Source organism: Corvus hawaiiensis, chromosome 5 (assembly GCF_020740725.1).
Source record: "Corvus hawaiiensis isolate bCorHaw1 chromosome 5, bCorHaw1.pri.cur, whole genome shotgun sequence".
Classification (NCBI taxonomy): domain Eukaryota; kingdom Metazoa; phylum Chordata; class Aves; order Passeriformes; family Corvidae; genus Corvus; species Corvus hawaiiensis.
The window spans coordinates 57,831,924-57,846,461 of NC_063217.1; positions in this window are offsets into that span (position 1 = coordinate 57,831,924).

Consider the following 14,538-nt stretch of genomic DNA (forward strand, 5'->3'; position numbering starts at 1 on the left):
AAAAGTACGGATTTAGGCCGGGAAAATTCTAGGTAGGGTTTTTTCTGTCTTCGGATGTAGAAAATTATTTGTTTATATATTTTGCTGTTATTTGTATATATGTTTACAGACCTCAAAAGGCATTAAGAAAAGCTCAAAAGCAAAAAACATTCAAAAACTTAGAATCAATGTTTTATTCTGCTCTGTGTACCTGGGGCTATTTCTGTATTTTACAGTAAATGATTAATCAGTGAAAAGAGTCCCTGGGCAAGGACTCTGAATGTGACTCCCTCCATCTTCCCCAGCTCTCTGGGTGTCTAGCTACCAAATTCGAGGTTTGGGATACAGTTGCAGTTTGCTCTCCAATAAACTAATTTCTTAAATCCTTTTTTATTTCTTTCCATGGTTAAGTTGCTTTGATGGTCTTGCCATAAAAGCAAAAAACCCCACCCAAAACCACCTCCTTTTGTTTAGCTTGAACTCTGAAAAAACATTTCCCTTGCTTATTGCGACAAAGGGAATTTAACGCTCTTTGTTTGACGACCTAGAAGTCTCTTTACTAGAGAGAGGGTTTGTCAGAGACACAAAAACATACAGAAGTTATTTGCACAGTCATGCCTTGGGAGTGTGACTCATGAGGTAGCACTCATGAGGTTTGAATTAAGCCCCAGGAGGTGTGAAACCTCTGTTGCTAAACTGCTTGTTATTCCTGTGCAGCAAACATCGCCATTCAGCATCTCAGTGTCCCCATCTATAAAATAGCATCTTGGTATTTATAAAGTAATTTGAGTACTCTCTGTGAAAAAAATGCAGATGCACTTAAGCAGCAAATAGTATAAGAATACCTTCCTGTAATTTCATGCTTCATTGGGTTCAGCTCTGTGCCAATATCCAACTAGAATATTCATTTCAGAACGAAAGATTAAATCTAATGGTTCTGATGATGAAAATATCTTACTACCATAAACCAGTGTCTTTCTGTATATGTTTGCTTCCAGAAATGTATCCATTTGTGTGTTTTGAGATTTTACTTCTCTGTCGTTCTGTTACCCTGTCAATGATCAGCATGTCCTAAGACTGCTCCAAGTTATTTTGAATGAATTTTTTCTTCTTAGTAGAAGACCTGTGTCATGAGAAAGGGAGGGTTTCCTCAAACCCTCTGTGTTTGATTGGTCTGTCAGAGGCTCAGGAAAGCTGAAACATCTGTGCCCATCCAGTCTGTCATCACCCCATCATGGGGACTCTGCACTGAGCAGCCTAGAGGTGTAAAATTCTCTCTCTTGGCTTTCAGATGTACAGCCAATAAAATTAAGATCACATTCCCAGTGAGGGGTGATCGTACCAGGGAAGGGGGTAGCTTTGGGATGCAGGTGTGAGTTAGTTATGACAATGACATTATAATGAGCAAAGGTCACCTGAGGAGAGGGATTTTGCCACAATTGTTCGTCCAGCAGCAGGTTGTCTCCTCCTCTCTCCCTTGGCTGACAGCTGCTATGTGGTTTATCACCTACACGAGAACATCAAGTTCCTATTCCTGCAGGGATTACAACAGAGCCTGACCACAGTGTCTTCATTCAGCTTCACCCTTTGTTTCATCTCCCTTGACATGTATTGTGTGGGGAGTGTCACAGACGTTTGGGGCATTGCATTTAACCTCTGCATTTCACTGTAGAATTCCCTGACTGTTATAACTTCTGTTGGAATGTGAATATAATTTCCCATTTTTCTCTAATTTTACCCCCTGTCACTTTCCTACACCGTCCTTGTGCCTGTTTGCTTATAGATTTAAACAACACAAAACCTTACTCAGTATAATAAAAATAGATTTTATTTGTTGTCATATAAGTTACTGCAAGACAGAGGTGTTCATAATTTTTTAGCTTATTGTTTTTTCCTGGAGAGTAATGAAAGAAGCAATTATTTTATAAAGCCAATCACTGAAGGTAGATGGTAACAGCTCCCTACTGAGCAGTTCTGTTTTTACGTTTGCCAGGTGAGTGCCTATGAATTTCAGCAGAAGTACTGGAATGAAGCACTTTTCTGAAGCAATTTTATAACAGGAAGGCTCAGAGTTACTCACTGCGATTTTTGGTACCTATTTGAACATGTACTGAGCATGTCTACCACATATGTCATTGCTGTGTCTTCTGCTAAGGGTGAAAAAGGAGCAGCCCTCAAGAGCAGCTACCTGGTGGGGCTTAAGGGCCAACTTCTGTGGTTTAATTTTTCTTTTTGCAGCATTCCTCACAGGAATGAACAAGATCCCAGTATTCTCCACAGAGAGGATAACTCACCTCTAGGACATTAAGTAGCTTTATGTAGCCCAGTGAAATTTTTACTGCTGAATATTCAGTAAGTTATTTACAACCAATGGGACACCTTAAACATAGGATATTTTTCCAGAATAAATTCCTTTACGTGTCACTTGGTGGCTATATCTATTAATGTTTTTCTTAAATAGAGATAGGTTTTATACTGGACTAACTGCTTATTACAGTCCTGCTGGGAGTGCAAAGGACAGGTCCCTTGAATGATTTCATTTTGCCAAGCAGAATTTGCTAGAAGAAAAGCAAACAAAAAGGCATAAAATATGAATCAGTTGTGCTGACGCAAAATGTTGGCAGATTGGGCATCAGGAGTGTAATAATATTAATATCCTTAGAGTTCTGTTTTATTCTGGTTTATTGCATAGGCTTTATTGTAATGATGTGCTGGTGGCATTACAGCATATTTTCTTTTTATTTCTTCCATGTGATCTGAATATACTAAAGAAGTGAAAATGGGTCTGCTTATTCCCAGAGGAGTACTTTGTATATAACATGGGAAGGAGTAGATAAGTCCAAAACTGAGATTTACTTTTTTATATTGAAACTTTCAGAAAATTATTTTGATTTTTTCCCTTATAAATCTTTGCATCCAAATCCCTTGAATTAAGTAGACAGGAAATTACCCTAGCATTATAATATGTTTAGTCTAAGAAAAAGTCATTGCTACTGGTTCTTGTTTTGTAGGCACCAAAGGGAAAGCAAGACGAAAGAAGACTATGTTGAATTTTTTTTTCTTTTGTTGAATAGAAGACTGTGTTGAACACAGTGACTTGGAATCATTTCCATCGTGCCTAAGAGGTGTTGTCTGTAACTGGCCCAGATGGCACTGTCTCTGTGAAGCAGCTCTTCATAAACTGATAGCACAGTGGGCCACAAATTCCAGCTGTGCTGCTTTGATTGTGTTTACTGAAGTGCTGTGGCCTGGTGCTACCAATACATTACACACAAGAACTGTTCTTTCACTCTATATCTTGGTTTTCCAGTTTTGCTTCTCCCAGTATGCTAGCATGGTATTTGCCACTGTAAGGGGAATGTCTCACGTGTTCTTTCTCTCTGTAAGGATCTGGTCTGTGCATAAATTTTATCATTTTCTTCTATATTTTTTTGGCAGCTAATAAGCAGAAAAAAGTCTCTGTGATACCCTGTAGTTTTAATGCAATAATATTTGGTCAATAATACAGTGACTTTGTCATAATGGCTCTCAGTGCCTCCCCATTTTCATCTATTTTCATCTATTTCAGAATCCCCTTGCTTCTTGTTTCTCTGAACCTTTGCATTGTGCTGGCTGAGCAAATCTGTTCTCTGAAAGGCCAGTTACTTATATGAAAATATGCTGCTCCTTGTTGTGATCTTTCTGTTCCAGCAGCACAGTTTTCTAGGCTGGATGCATTTACATTGTGTAATGATCCTTTATCCTTGTGTGACTTTGTGTCAGCTTGTGTGAGCATCTTTGTGCTCCTGTAACCACAAGTACATGAGGACTGGGCTGCTGAATTCTGACAGTTCCACTGTAGTCAAGCCAGCACAATTTGTGTTGGCAGGAAAGCTCTGAGGGAGTTCAATACACACTTAAATGCAAATCTTTTCAGTGCTTATAGTGTTGCTCTGTGGTAGCTGTGTTCATCTGCTCTGTCAGTGCTGAAGTGTAAACATTCTTTGCTGCCTTGTGCTTTTGTGTGGTGAAGTAATCGCTGCTCTGTCTTGGTGTTTTTACCCTTTAACAGCAGAACATGGGGGAACAGACAATCTGACTTGCTGCACACACCTTTCCTCACTCTTAGGCAGTTAATTATTTGTGGATGGCAGATGCTATGCAAGTGCTTTAGGGGATGACATGCATGGTAAGTAGAGCCACTGTGGAATTTTTTAATGAGGAGGTCTTATGAGCTCTAATTCAGTATGAATCACTTCTGCTTTGGATCCTGCACCGTGCTTTTGTGTGCCTGGCACCTAGCATGGAGCCCCAGCTGAATTCAAAGCTCTCTGCAGGAAGACTTGGAAATACACATAAGTCACTGCATTCAGGAAATTAAAATCTTAGTTGACAAGACAGAGGAATGAAGGATGTTTGCTCCAATTTATGTACTGGGGACTGGTGTGTAAAGAGAAAAATATCCAAAAATGACATTTAGGAGCACATGTTTTCTTCAACACAGGTGTAGGTTGACTTCCAAAGTGGAGCTGGTCATAAAAGGTCTGTTGGAATAAATTGACTCAACATGATATAAAAGTTGTGAGTTCACTTTTGTCTGGGTTAAACTGAAAATTTGTATAGCCTGCTGCTAGATAGGGAATTTCACTGGCTAGGAGACCCAGACAGCCCTGAGTATGACACCATGAGACCTTGATTCCTACATTACCTTTATCTGAGTGCTCAGGTGGATGTTTAGGCACAAAACTTTATTTTTGGAGGGTGAAACATTTTTTTTAAATACAACATGTACCTGTTCTGTTTCATCTGCTTTTACATGGTTTTGGATTTTGAAAAATACCTTATGAAAAGATTAGAGAATAAAGCTGACAAATTAATCTGCTTTCCAAAAGAAGCTAAATTTGACAAGTAAAGATTCTGCTTTACATGCAGAATTGACATTCTATTCAGTAAAAAGTGTTCAGTTTTTATTTTGAAATGGAATAATGTTTTTCTATGGAGAATTCATTTCAAGTGCAGGAATGCATTCTCTCTGATGCAGATCCTTAGAGGATAATTTCTGAATTTCTGCTGTATTATCATTTTGACTTAGCTGCAGAGTCTTGAAGATGTGTCAGCCAGTGAACCTTGATAGTAGGATGTGATCTTCTGTATATTGGGAACTCTGGATATATTGCTTGCAAAGTATTTGTTATTAACATTAGCGTGTTCCATCAAGTCTTCATAAATGATGTTTCAAGTGATAACTTGTTCTAGTAGACAAGCTTATAACTCCACTTATAATCAATGCCTTAGTTTAAGACTTTATTAATTAAGAAGTAATTTTTCTAGCAGTGACTTATGTTAAAGCTTTTTACATTTACAAAGAAGTAGAGAATTAGAAAGTGGTGAGAAGGTGCTGACAGTGCCATCTTGGAATATAGTTTCTCTTGATCCCTAATTTATGTAATGCTCATATATGAACTGTGTGCACTCATTTTGTACTCCTGTGATAGGTGGACTCTGTTCCTCTGAGCAGTGTTTCTGTCGCTGTTCTTAGTAAGCATAAACTTCCTCAAGGATACCTTGAAAAATGCAATCCAACCTCAGTAGAGTCACATAACTATATCTAATACTTTGGTATTTATTGCTTGGTTTGCAAGTGTCTCAAAACAGGTTATAAATGCACTACAAACATGGTTGTTCTTACTCAGGGGAATAAGGTGATCTTGTCTAATATGAGGAAAGCTCTGGGTACTTTTTACTCATGTCCAAAGTCTAGTCCTCTTTATGGCTGCCATGAAAACCGACAGAAGGTTTAGTGAGGATTAGCAAAGGAACAATGATTTCTCTGTGTGTCTATGCACTGCTTTGTGAAGTATAAACTCTGAATACTTCATAGCCATTAGGACTTTTTTATACTTTTTGGTATCTGTCTTGTAGAGCCTTAGCATAGCAAGCTGCTTGTAGAAGCTGGTCTGAAGTTCACAGTCAGGTTCCTTGGAAAACTTCCTTAGGTATCAAAGGTGTCATAGTTCCTGAACCTGGAGCATGTGTAGCATTCTAGGATTTTAGTGCCAGCAGTTGGCATGCAAGAAGACATTTTTAGAAAGTGGAGTGGTACTTTTCATACACACTTTCATTTGCAGTTATGTTACTTCACATTTGCAAAACATTTTTTGATAGAATCTGCACTAATTTCTCATCTAATCTTAATGGTTCAGGGGAAAAATCAAGTTCAGGATAGTAAGGCTGTTGTGGTTGTGGTGGTGTGGGAACATAAACAAGATGAAGCTTCATTGGAAAAGCAGTATTCAATATGATTGCAGGGAAAGCAGACAAGCTTTTGAGCATACAAATCCTTTTCAATAAGAAAGAGAAAAGCGAAACTTCAAGCAAATTATGATGGGAACCATTGCTCTGATTTTACAGTTTGTTTTTTTCTGGCCTTTGTTTGGTGCTTAGGCTTGCTTCCCTTTTTGGCTTACCAAATTATTTTCCTTTCTTTCTCTTGTTTTCATCATAGCATTGGGTAGCATCCATTCTTTTGTCCATGAGGGTTTTGGTCTTTCGATAACCTGTCTGGACTAAAGGTGAATGTTAAGTATCTTATTCCAGAACTGCGAGTTTAAAATAACAATGCTATCATTTCACTAACTCCCCAATAGTCTAAGGATATAAATCAGGAAAACTGGGGGGGGGGGGGGGGGGGGAAGGGGTGCCTGGGGGGGGGTCATATAAAATGCTTTGAAAAGCATTTTAGAATTTTAGAATATGAATTCGTAACAAAGATACTAAAATTGTGAACAAGACAGAGATATTCGTTTTATTGCTCACAAAAATTTTTATGCTGTCTCCCTTCTTTTGCACAGATGCTAACAGCTTCCCCTCCTCTCTATTGACAGAGGTTAACTACCTCTCCCTCTCTTGTGGTCCAATTGATTTATGTAATTAGATTACATTAAGAGCTATAATCATTAACCTGCATTTAAGCTGGATTGTTCTATTCTTTGCACGAATTTATGACAGAACACTAATTGCAAAATTTTGTCTGATTTTGGTTGCTGTATCAGCTGGCCTAACACAAGATAATTACATTTGAATTTTGCCTGTGCTATTTAAAATCTATAGCATAATATGAAGTAGTTTCAATATGTTATGATCAGTTTTCTATTGAAAATTGAAGTGGTATGTTATAGAACATGATAATATATTAATATATAAAGCTTTAATTTTTCCATATTAGATTATTTTTTTTCAAGCTATCTTCTGATGTTTTAAGTTTGTTGTTCACAGAATCATAGAATCATTAGGGTTGGAAGGGATCTCTGGAGATCATCTCATCCAACCCCTTGCCAAGGCAGGGTCACCTGCAGTAGGTGACACAGGAAAAACTACACATAGTAGAAAGTTATGGATATGTTTTCCGTGTCCTGAAGTGTTTGATTTTCTATGTGCCTGGAAATAATTTAAAAGTTTATGTCTGTTGAAATCAGTATTATGCATGTCCTTCTCATCTATGACTTGTGTAATGCATAATATGCAGGGCATGCTTAAAATTAAGTGTGAATATTCAGATGAAAACTCCCAGTGTGAACGAAACAAGAAATTCATTCCTATAAATGCATGATTACATTTAGTTCCAGTTCTACTTAATCATTCAGGAAAATCTCCATAACATTTCTTTTCCCTACAAATAATGCACTGTCACAATCAAAGGAGATGAGTAGATTTTATAAGGCAATCTCATGTATGCAATTATGCAATGCTGTACAGGTAAACATGTGGGGTTGTGATTCTACAGCATTGTTAAAGGTTTTGATTGGCTGCAGAGTATATAAGCTTAAGATTCAGGTGCAAGAGATTGTGTTGATCTTGCTTTACTGTTGTTATGGCATGCTTTATTTAGCATGCTTCAGTGGTATGGCCTTGGACTGAAGTTTTTAAGTGCCTGCCACCCACAACTATTCCTTCTCATACCAAAAGTGAGTATGTGAGTCAGCACTGGGACAGGGACTTATGGAAGAAGGAGCAGCATATGATAGGAAGCATGAAATAGTGTTTTAGGAGTCACTTTGCCCAAACCGGTTTGCTTTGCATCTAAAACTACTCTGAGCTGGTAATAACAAACTTAATGACAGCTTTGAAGTACATAAAATCCATTGTCACTCTAAAAAACATCATTTCTCCTTCTGTTTTTTGTTTTGACCCATATCACTGTGAAAATGTCACTCTAACATAGAGAACAATCCCTCTCCTCCTCTCAAACCTGATAACTTCTTTTTTTCTGTGCTACATGTGTGCATATCCAAGGTATGGTCATATGAAAGAGAGACTTGTCTGAACAACTCTTGGAACTGGTGCTCTTAATCATGAACAGTGTCACAGATGGTGGGAAACCTCTGTTGTGGGTAATTGCCACTCTGTGTTTGTTGCTGTACAGGCATAGGAGTAAAAAGCCTGATTGACCAGGTCAAAATCCTGCAAACATCACTTGGAATTTGTTTTAACTCATAAATCGGCATTTTAATCCATGATGCCAACCTCCCAAGGCTTCACTACCATCTGTACATATCTGCTTCTTACACGATCTTGTTATGACAATTAGAGTCAGTGGATATGCAAAGGTTGCTGATGAGAATATTTCTGTTGATGGGAATCAGCTCTAGAATTCCAATCCAGAGCCACCACTTACAGCTCTAGAATCCTTTTGAAGGATTTCCAATGGGTTTATGTCCTAATCTTCTATTTTATCACATAGAGACTGGATAGAACAAAAGCCATGCTTTCTCCAGCTTTTAAATCACAGTTTTTGAAATTCTTGCTGTTGGGTAACTTATTGTCATGGTTTGACACTGGCCCAACACCAGGCACCCATGAGAGCTGCTCACCCACCCTCCCCAGCCACAGCTGGGCAGAGGAGGGAAAAGGAAAAAAAAAATTAACGAAGGCTTCATGAATGAGATAAGGACCTTAATGAGAAGTAAAATAAGCCCTTAGAACACCTTCCACCCCCAGCCCCTCCCTCCTTCCCACTGACAGTGCAGGCAGACAGGGCCTGGGGGTTTGGTCAGTCCATCCCCGAGATTTCCTCCCGCTGCTCCGGGACAGGAGTCCTTCCCCTGTGAGGCCATGGGTCCCTCCCACAGGAGACAGTTCTCCTGAACTTCCCTGGAGTGGGTCCCTCCCACAGGAGACAGTTCTCCTGAACTTCCCTGGAGTGGGTCCCTCCCACAGGAGACAGTTCTCCTGAACTTCCCTGGAGTGGGTCCCTCCCACAGGAGACAGTTCTCCTGAACTTCCCTGGAGTGGGTCCCTCCCACAGGAGACAGTTCTCCCTGAACTTCCCCGGCGTGGGTCCGCTCTCAGGAGCAGCAGCCACACCGCCCCTGCTGCAGCCTGAGCCCCTCCCACGGGCACACAGCCCTCCCAAAACTGCTGTGGCATCGGTCACTCTTCCACGGGGTGCAGTGCTCCAAGGACAGGCTGCTCCAGCCTGGAAGCAGGGCCCTCTCTCTCCACCAGAACTCCCACTGGATCACAGCCTCCTCCAGGCATCCACTGGCTCTGGCACAGGCACCTCCCCGGTGCTGAGTGGATCTCTGCATCCCCCGTGGATCCCCATGGGCTGCGGGTGGATCTCTGCATCCCCCGTGGATCCCCATGGGCTGCGAGTGGATCTCTGCATCCCCCGTGGATCCCCATGGGCTGCGGGTGGATCTCTGCATCCCCCGTGGATCCCCATGGGCTGGGGGTGGATCTCTGCATCCCCCGTGGATCCCCATGGGCTGCGGGTGGATCTCTGCATCCCCCGTTGATCCCCATGGGCTGGGGGTGGATCTCTGCATCCCCCGTGGATCCCCATGGGCTGTGGGTGGATCTCTGCATCCCCCGTGGATCCCCATGGGCTGTGAGTGGATCTCTGCATCCCCCGTTGATCCCCACGGGCTGCGGGTGGATCTCTGCATCCCCCGTGGATCCCCATGGGCTGTGGGTGGATCTCTGCATCCCCCGTTGATCCCCATGGGCTGTGGGTGGATCTCTGCATCCCCCGTGGATCCCCATGGGCTGCGGGTGGATCTCTGCATCCCCCGTGGATCCCCATGGGCTGCGGGTGGATCTCTGCATCCCCCGTGGATCCCCACGGGCTGTGGGTGGATCTCTGCATCCCCCGTGGATCCCCATGGGCTGCAGGGGCACAGCTGCTGCACCATGGGCTGCACCACAGCCCGCAGAGGAACCTCGGCTCCGGCTCCTGGAGCACCTCCTGCCCCTCCTTCTCCCCTGACCTTGGTGTCTCCATGTTGTTTCCCTCACGCGTTCTCACCTCCTCCTCTTCTCTGACTAGAACCCCAAACCTTGTGACTTTCTTTCGATTTTCTTCTTAGATCTGTCACCACAGAGGCGTTACCAGCCTCTCTCCTTGGCCCAGTTTTGGCCAGCAGCATGTCCATCTCTGGAGCCATCAGCCACTGGCTCTGCCGGACATGGTGGGAAGCTTCCAGCGGCTTCCTCACAGGAGCCATCTCTGTGGCCCCCCTGCTACCTAAAACCAGGCTGTGCCAGACCAATATATTTATATATCTTCCCTTAAGACCTCAAAGAGCCCTTCAGACAGAGGAAGTTTTTAAGATGGGAGTGTGGTAGATAAATAATTTAAAGGGAATCTTTAAAGGTTTTAACTACTTTGAAAGAAACCAAATGTTTTCTTTGAGATTTATAGAAAAAGCCTGGGGAAAAGAAAAAGAAAGGGATTTACATGTGGAATATAATATTACCTTGCAGAACGCTCAGGGATTCTGAAACATTTTCATTTTATTTGAGACAGTAATGCCCAAATGGCGTTTTAATATGAAACATGTTGCAGCAAACATGAAAAGAGCAAGCCTACTATAGCTGGAGCTTTTAATGTTGCTTGTGGCTTCAGCGTCATCTTCAAACCAGCAGAAGTGTACTACAGCAAAACAAAATCCTAGCTCAAGAGGGATCAAAAAGAAGACATAAAGGGCTAGACTAAATTATGAATTGAATGAAATAATTAATTTATTCACTTACAGAAGCTGACAATCAGAGTGAAGGAGAGATGTGATTAATTTTTCACTATCATCATTTAAACATTGGGAAGCTGTGGACATTGGGACCCCATGTATTTTTCACTTCATTGCAGAGGGATGAAAAGGTTGTGTCAAAACTAAGGCTGCTGCCAGGCATGCATGATGTATTCTTTCAGAAAAAAAAACCCAAAGCAGAAAAAGCCACAAAGTTAATAATTTGTATCTGACTTAAGTGATGACATCTGACAGAGTGCAAAAGGGCGTTAACATTGCATGGAGAGGATCAGATTGAACTTCCTCCTCTGGGCCCTACACGCACACATCACCCTCTCTCCCTCGCCCTTCTTCTAAAAAACAGTCCTTAACTTCACGTGTTTGCCACAGCTCCTTCTGTTCCCTTGGTTTTGTACATGCAGTTTCCAGTTAGCATGGATCCATGCCTGTGAGAACTTCGGAATTCTACAGCTGAGTGCTGTTTCGGCAGTTCCAAGCTGCTGGAACTAAGTCCCATTTCTGCTGGAGTTCCTTTCATTCTTGTACTCCCTCACTCTCTGTGCAGCGAAGCCTTGAAGTTTTTTAAGTCTGTTACGTGCATTTCAATATTACTTGACTATAAAGGAGCCACAATGCAAACCAAGTTGCTTTTTATTTCAGTGGTTATGACTTTTCTGCTCTTCCAGAAGTGTCTTCAGCTAACCCAAGTAATGGGAATTGGTTTTTCTCTTCTGCCATGAGTTTTGTAGCTTGCACTGAAAGCAGTGGTTCTGATGTACTTATTTCAGGTTCTTCTGAACTCTACACTTCAGGTTCTTCTGAACTCCTTCAGGAGGCCATTTAGGCATCTTCTCACTCTGGACTTGTTATTAGAGCTAATGGAGTGGTTTTTTGCTGATCAGCCTTTAAAATCTCATCAGTCTGATGTGATTTGTAAACTTGATGCATGCATTTCATCTACATTTTTATTATCTGCCAAGATGTAAACTACATTCCAATGTACTGGAATGCTGTGTTCTGCCCTCCTAGATAAATCATCATCCTTTCACTCATCATGGTAATATTGCTAATAAGTCTGTGGCAGATTGGTTTGACTTTGGTAAAATCAGGGGGATTTGGGCTTTGGGAATTAGTGATTGACTAACCAAGTCTTTCAGTCTCACTTATTGCAGTGTGAAGAGGAAAGAGAAAACGAAATATTTTTAATTTCCATGTCTTGGAAAGACTTGCTAATTTTGGCATGAAACTGAGCAAATGGCTCTTAAATAGATGTGAATTTTGAGGAGTGGGATTTTGAAAGAGAAGGCTGACTGAAAATGAATGAGGGAAAACAATATTTGATGTTCATTGAGTGGAAGAATAAGAGACTTGAACAATTAAAAGGAGAAGAGAAGGGAAGAGACTGAGAAGGATGACAGCAACTGCAACCCAAAGTCGTTTCTCTATTTTATTTGATATTTTATTTTCTTCTATTGCATTAATTTTATTTTTATTTTTATTTTTATTTTTATTTTTATTTTTTAATTTTTATTTTCAATATTTTTATTTTTGGGGGGTGTTTTTGATTTTAGTTTTAGTTTAATTTATCTTAATTTATTCCTATTTTATTTTTATTTTTATTTTCAATATTTTATTTTATTTCTCTTTTCTTTTGCTTTTCTTTTTATTTCATTTTTTTCATTAATTTAAAATTATTTTTATTTTATGAAATTTTATAAAATATTTATTTTGTAAAAAAAGAAAAAGAAAATCAAATTAATAGAATATAAAATAAAATAAGCATAATTTCAAATAAATAAACTAAAATAAAAATAAATAAAAATAAAATACAATACAATAAAATAAAAACAAATAAAACCATTTCAAATAAAATAAAAATAAAATATAATAAAAATGCATAAAATAAATAATAAAAATTAAATTAAATTAAAAGAAATTTAGTAAAAATAAAATTAAAATAAAAATAATTAAAACAAAATTTAAATTGAAATAAAATGTTTAGCTTGGTCAGTTTGGTTTTGTTTACCCTCTTTATTTGCATCTTCCAAAGCAGACTCAAAATAATTCAAGCACTGACTTTATAATTCAACAGAAGCTCAGAAGGGACAAAACTCACTGGACTTTCAGAAATATGAGAAGGCCTTTTAAGTGACTTATCTGTTGGTATATTTACTGGGACTAAAATGTATTTTCCATTCTGAAGTGTCTGTATTGAATATTTCTTTCAGAATATCAAATTGATTCTCTTTGCGTACAGCCCCTCTTCTAGAATGAATTAATGCTAATGATTGAGTTTTGCTAAAACTTCTAAAAATAATGATTATTTTTTTCAATCCATTCTGTGCTTATTACTGAAACATAGCTGAAGGCCTACTGGACAAACCTGCTCTGTTTTATTGGTCTGAAATGTGCAGGAAAGGCACTGCCTATCTGAAGGCATGAGCAATGTCACCTTTAGTACACTGTGGTTTGCAGCGACGTTTCCTTGTTCAGTGTATGGCTTAACCCCTCATAGTGTGTATATTCATTTTCAGTGTTGTGTTTTATTTCAAATTTTCTGGTTTTGCACATTTTCTTGTGATTTTGCTCATTAATCTGTGCCTTCTACAGCTCCTTGGACTGTTTCAGAAACAGATTTAAATTAGCATCAAGTCTAATGATTACAAATGCAGTTCTAATTTTGGAATGCATAAACATTTAAGAGAACATGAGCATCTGTTGGCACAAAATAGCAGTAGGTGTTCATGTGTTTAAGTAGAGATGCAGCAGAAGTCAGAAATTAGTTTCAAATTAAATGATTCTGTGGTACTGGAGGTTAAAAAAGAGGGGGACAGCTCTCCACTTGGATACATGTATAAACTCACAGTGATACAAAATACAAAACCCTTGGGCAGGGTCCTAAATAATCACATAAATGCCTCTTATGAAGCAAATCAGTGTGTTTGTCATGCTGGGAGAGAAGTACAGGCATTGTTATACTGTTCCTCACAGTGATTAGAATAGAAAGAGCATCAGGAGCTGCCACTGTCACACATGAAGAAGTGAAGGAGACCCTTTGCAGAAAGACAGGTTTTTATTTGAATAGGAAAATGAGGGAAAGGTCATTCCTATGGCTATTGAACAGCAATTGTAACTGAATTAATGGCCACAAAAAAAAAAAAAAAAAAAAAAAAAAAAAAAAAAAAAATTCTGTACCTAAATTGGCAGCAGGGCAAGAAAATAGATGCCAATCTTGAGTTAGAGAATAAGACTTGGATGTGCTGCCTTTCAACTCATTCTACCACATTTGATCACTGACCTGAAAAAAGGAATAGCATTAGAGTGTGTCTGAAATCTAACTGTGCTTGCATACAGTTAACTAGAACACTTGCTGCCAACCTGATGCCAAGAAACTCATACAGCAAATGTTGATCCGTGCAATTCCCGAAGGAAAAGGAATCAGCTCTTTGTCAGGTGTGGAATTTGATGCTAGCCAAAAGCATGAGGTGAATTTCACAGGAAAACTCTTCTGAGTATTTTTTAGTGTGGATATGCAGGTGTTACTGTTACTGTC